Raw genomic sequence first — 6,260 nt, 5'->3', positions numbered from 1 at the left:
CTTGTATTAAATGCTTAAATGGCTTTAGTATTATATTGTTAATTAAGATACTATTTTGTTTTGAAAATTATTCATGTTTGATATATGTATCTAAGTCTTAAAGAAATTTATAAATTTATTGAGTACAAAAAGTAGATTTATTAATGGTAAAGGTCAACCGAGTGTACCATGTTACATGTATGAGGAAGGATTAGTACTAATATAATATTAGAGTACAGCAGCCGATTTAAGAGCGTTTTGTATGGACGTGTTCAATTTTTAAAATAAATAACTTTAATACTTTATCAAACATTATTAGAAGAACATCTTTCACTTTTATCACTGCCTCAGAGTTACCTTATTTTTCATTAAATTTTACAGCCAAAAAAGGTTACATCAGCCACACAATTAGTGAGCAATAAATTGTTAGAATAAAAATATAAATGTTTTCCAGACACGCATTACTATATTTATAACTTGCATTTATCTCATGTGGATGCGGCATTTGATCTGTTAGAATTTATCGTTAATCGAGCACGTATCAATAATAAAAGCGTAATGCTGGCTTCTCACGGCGCGTAATATCACGAGTCGCGCCGCACCGAGGCGATTTGTACGAGTAAGCACGAGCCAATAGGCGAGTCCGCGCTACCCGTTCTCACGGCGCGTAATATCACGAGCCGCGCCTTTGAAGTTGCCAACTTCAATCGGATAGGACGCGCCTGCTAGAGTCAGCCCGCGCCACCTCGAGCCACCTCCTTCACACGGTGCGTGGCTCAAGCTGGCGCGGCGCGGCTCATGTAATTACGCGCCGTGAGAAGCCAGCATAAGATTTTATGTGATTTGACAGCTCACAAAAGCCTGCAAATTTAATTTTAATATTGTTGCATAAAAGTAGAAAAATTGATGAAAATCTAAGTGATGACAAAATATTTTTTGGCAAGATGAGTAACTAGTAGGAGCAAAAAAACTCATATTTATAAATTATCCACAACGTCAAACAATATTGTATTCAACGACTAATGAAGAACACGATGAAGATGTAAGGCCGCGTCCCATCAGACACGGCGCGGCGTCGCCACCGTAAGACGGTACGGTGCCGCGTACGGTGCGCCGACCTGCGTCGCTATTCAGTCGAAGGATATGGATCTTGTTGTTACTAAGACGAAGATTGAAAAATAATCAGAAACAGAGGAAATTTATTTTCGTTATTTTTTGCTCTATACCAATAATGACAACAGATATAGGCACTTGAAATGTTTACAAAATACTCAATTGTATTTATACTTTAAAAATTGTTGGTAAAATTAAATTAAACTCAATAATTAAGGGGGCTCCCATACAAAAAACATATTTTTTGGTTATTTTTCTCTATAAAGCCTAACTCGCACTTGGCCTATTTTTATCTGCTCCAAATTAGAGCCTCGTTTAAGTTTGGACAAAATTTTTGTTCGGAAGTTTCAACCAGAATAGGGGCGCGCGGTGCACCGTGTCACGGTGCCGCAGGCGCCGTACCGTGTCACGGTGGCGGCGTCGTGCCGTAACACGGTGTCGGCGCCGCGCCGTGTCTGATGGGAACGCGGCCCAAGAATAATTGAAACACATACAGAACCAGACTTAATATAAGTCGATAAGAGTATAGACTCAGATTTAAAATATGTTTCTAGTCCTAACATTGTCTGTAACAATTTTAAGGAAAGTGACTTGGATTTAAAGCTAGATGACAGTTTTATAAGATTTGAGAAAATGGTGACTGAGCTTTGTATATCTCCTACGGACAAACACCCGAAGTAAGACAATACATTAGAGGTGGTTGATTTTTTTTTTAATAATGTGGAACACAATAAACTTGAAGTTTAAGTTCTGCCATGTCTTGATGAAGCCGGCAGCCGCATAACAATTCAAAATATATTGTGTCTGCGATACCCATGATGGAGTGGTTAATTTTTATGTCGATGATAAAACTAACTATCTTCGGCACTACGAGGACTTCCAGCCTCGTAGTGCCGAAGATAGTGATTCCAATACTGTAAATGTGGAAACTCCAAAAACAAATAATTATAGAAATGAAAATAATTTCGAATGTAAAACAGTCGTATGTGGTACTCCATATACTAAATTAGAGAATTCTTATATTGGAGTTGGTAGTACTGATTTTGTCAGTATGGAAAATACTCGAAATTTAGACAAAGCTAAAGATGAAAATAACATCAGATGTGAAACGACATTTGGTACTCTAAAGACCAAACCAGAGTACAAGTGTACCTGCTAAGAATAAAATAAATATGAACACCAATAATGTATTTAAACACCAAAAAATCCAGTTTCGAGTGAAAAAATACTTCCCCAAAGAAAACGCCAAGCAGATTAAAATTAAATACTTATCAACACTACATAACACTTATCGACACATTACCAGTCCAGTTGCATCTTACATAAAGAACTGCCCACATGTGTCACTTGTTAAAGATGTGCATCCTCAAAGACCTCTGCCAGCAAAATCTTCTATACCTCAGCCAATAAAAATGAATCCAAGACTATGAACAAAGGGAACATACACATACCAAAGTGCAAAGAAGACCCAAATATTAACTGTTCCCAGTCAAAAGAAAATGCCTAAAGGAGAATGGAAAAGTAAACTTACGTCGAGTTTGAAAAAGCCAGTCGTGATTACAAGGGTGGTAAAATTAATAATGTTGCGAAGAATTTAAAACAAAAGACTAGAAGACAGTTTTTCAAATCTGACCCATTGCTTGTTGAACAAGCTGAAATTTCTGTATGCACCAAGAAGTCTGCATTTTAATTCGTTATTCATAAAAAGCATTCAATAATAATTATTGTGCATTGACGGAACGTCCTTTGAGCAAATAGTCCGGTCAACACTCTAAAAAACGTACATTTGGATGGAAGCCGGCCATGTTTAATCGTTTCATCGGAAAGTGCTCCAAACGGCAGTTCTGTCAATGTACCTACACCATGACATAAATTGGCATATTATATTATTGTTGCTTGCTTTAACACTCATCAATCCGATAAACACAACCGCAACAGTATCGGCTAAATAGCACCTCGATTTTAATGCAGCTTCCTTCCTTGTTCGATTCAGCCCGTTTTATATCAAACTACGAAATGGGATTCCCACGAGCGTCAAACTACTGTATGAATACTTTGATTTAATATTAGAATAATATTTTGTATTTTGATAGGACTGGATTGTAAAAGGAACGATACTACATTTAATATATTTAGTAAAAACGAGGTGAGGTCACCGGTGTGGCGTTTTAGCAAAAATATATTCAGACATCTTTACCGCTCAAAATTGAATGTGCTCGATGATAATACACATTGAGCTGGAACAATCTCTTAGTTAAACAATTTGTGTGTACTGTTTAATTATTTTATGACCAGGAAAATTGATGGAACGAAGTTTGTAATGTGATATTGATTGATTGATATTGAGTTGATTTTTATAATAGTTATATGTTATCGACATTTTTGTTTCTTTTTGTAATGTCATATTATATTTCTTTGGCGCTCATTTTTCTACACGATACGGTAGGTGAGTAGCCAAGTTTGTGGTGTAGGTAGGTATCCAGCGTGCTAGTGAGACAAATCGCTTTTTGAAACTACATCATTATAGAGTTATAAGCGCCTTTGTGGTCTTTATGTTCAGTTATAGTGGTGTCATGTAAAATTGTATTTTCTTTGGGAGATGATGTATTGGGATAACCGCGATATGTGCATAATATAAAAGTCGTAGGTTTTTTTTTTACCATAGATACACTTAATTAAATTTTTCCCTATGGTATTGTTGTTATAATAAACTATTATGCTATATTGATTATTGTATCGTTTTCTGAAATAAACGACTTAATTTATTTGAAAGTATTTTATTTATTGTAACCTTTTCTTGATAATAATTAATAATAATATTATGTACTCCAAATATTTTCTTAATGTTCTGGTTTATATATTTTAATTAATTAAGTACAATAATTTATCCTACTAATATTATAAAGGCGAAAGTTTGTTTGGATGTATGGATGTGTGGATGTATAGATGTTTGTTACTCTTTCACGCAAAAACTACTGAACGGATATATAAGAAAACGAACATAACACCTCCCGGTGTTATGTTCGTTTTCTTATGTTCAACGATTACTCCGCCGTTTGTTAACTGATTTTCAAATTTTTTCTTTTGGTATATAGGGTATCATCCCAATTTGGTAATATTTGCACAAAAGTGGTGATCTCTCCTTCTCAAAATTTATATGGAAACATGTGGTGACTTCGGTTTCGTGAGAAGTATTCTAAGCATACGCTACCAACAAGTAAGATTTTGCACCGAGGTATACCTGGTATACCGTGGTTCGGATGGTGCTGAGAGAACTCCTCGATTCTTTATAGATACAAGTTTGGGAGTTTCGGAGTTGTTTTAAGAACGGAAAGCATATGCTACTGTGCAAATTACATTCATCGTCATCATCACTACCATATTATTATACCATACATCGTCCCATGGTTATGACTTATGAGCCTATAATGACCGTGTCATTGGTACTTTTCATAGTATTTTAGATCAAGTCTCGAGTTTGTCAAGCGATAATTGAAAAAATCTCTACTTAATATTATAAACCTGAAGAGTTTAGAGTATGTTTGCTTGAACGCACTTATCTCAGGAACTACTGGACCGATTTAGAAACTTATTTCAGTGTTAGATAGAGCGCTAATTTATCGAGTAAGACTAGGCTATATTATATTATCACGCTAAGACTAATGCGACCGAAGAAACTCAGGAAAATGTGGGAAATACGTGGGAAATATTAGAAATTACGAACTACTGAAGCAATTTTTATGGCAATATTTGGCACAGATAAGTATAGAGTAGACCAAGTGAAGGGACTACTCCCTTCACTTGGTCCCTACGGACATAAGAGCTATTTTTTATGGGAAAATGTACGGTTTCCGTAAAATTCCTAATTTACGCGGGCGAAGCCGCGCGGGACATCTAGTACCTTAAGAGGAGTCCACACCGCCGTTTTTCCATACAAACGCTGTCCCCTGTTTCCTCCCTGGATAATGCCGGTAAAGTTATGATTTTTTTCCAGGATATCTATGGCCACTATTAGCATGTCCCTATGTTTTCTTTTTTTTCATAATTTAATTATTAAAAAAGATAAGAACGTCCAAAAACCCAAAAAATGGCAAGATTTTCCTCTGTGTTCAAACACCCAGAAAACAAAACTGGCTAAAATATACAAAAGAAGTAAAACATAGGAACACAGCTCAAGCCTTGCTTTAATTCTTAATGAAAAAAGTACTTAAATCGGTTAAATTTTGGAGAAGGAATCAGCGGACAACGAATCCAAGATTTTCTGTTCTTTTCTTAGAACTTTTGTCGTGTTGTCTCTATGGCGCTCTGCGGTGGAAGACTGAGATTGGTGAGAAAGCAATACATTTTCAAATACCTATTTTCAATTTCTCTCGCCCTGGTGTATCCTCTTAATAAAGGTAATGTGATCCAGAATAATTAATAATATTATAGATCCATACTTAAGTGAAAAGATTTACCACATTTTTTAAGTAGTTAGGTAGAGCTTGTCTAGTTTGAGAGGACGCGCCCCACCTTTTTTAATGTCTAAACATCTTTTAAAAGCAGTAGATCATGTGGGTACCAGGAAATATTTTATTAGCCAAATAATAAGCCAGGTATTTCACAAAGATTAAGCCGTTCTTCAAGGGTTCAGCGGTTTAGGGTGGGTTGCACCCTCAGAGGAGGAAAAAACCTGTGGTTGCGCCAGAGGCATGGTTAAAGTTATGGTCAAAGTTATGGTTAGTTACGGCTAATTTAACTTTAACCTTAACTTTGACCACAGAAGAAGACGTTGCTGGTCCGACAAGGCTTTAAATGAACGTGGGCGGGGGCGCTGCTGGTAAAGGAGAACTGTCAAAACGGGCATTTTTGTATGATGACAGCGTTTTAGTTTGTGCGTTTTAAGATGATATGGGTGACACATTATAATTGACAGTAGTAGCGAAGTTACCTAAGAAAATTAAACGATAATTTAAAAATATCGAATTACTTCTAAAGGAATTTCAATCGAAATTATCGATTTGTTACTGACGTTTCAGAGTGGCGCCGGCGAGATAAAATGGCCGCCCTTTTTATCGATTTGATTTCGATTCAACAGTGTCAATCCCTATTGGCATAAGTTCCATTTCATGCATCTGACATTTTTCAAATATTTTCGTAACAATAATTTTCACAGTTAAATTTATAAT

The 6,260-nt window shown here is 35.9% G+C and overlaps 1 protein-coding gene and 1 pseudogene across 1 annotated transcript in view; one reads left to right on the top strand and one right to left on the bottom strand.

Annotated features, from left to right (window-relative positions):
- The first annotated feature begins 1,541 nt into the window (after nt 1-1,541).
- On the top strand, nt 1,542-3,864 carry LOC121738742 (annotated as a pseudogene).
- A 717-nt stretch (nt 3,865-4,581) lies between these two features.
- Nucleotides 4,582-6,260, bottom strand: part of LOC121739428 — a 42,673-nt gene continuing 40,994 nt past the window's right edge. The window contains exon 12 of the mRNA XM_042131901.1: nt 4,582-4,594. The gene's annotated coding sequence lies outside the window, so the exon portion shown is untranslated. The remainder of the gene's footprint in view (nt 4,595-6,260) is intronic.

Source organism: Aricia agestis, chromosome Z, assembly GCF_905147365.1.
Source record: "Aricia agestis chromosome Z, ilAriAges1.1, whole genome shotgun sequence".
NCBI lineage: Eukaryota > Metazoa > Arthropoda > Insecta > Lepidoptera > Lycaenidae > Aricia > Aricia agestis.
The sequence above is the reverse complement of the archived record's forward strand: the minus strand, read 5'-3'. Positions and strand labels throughout refer to the sequence as shown.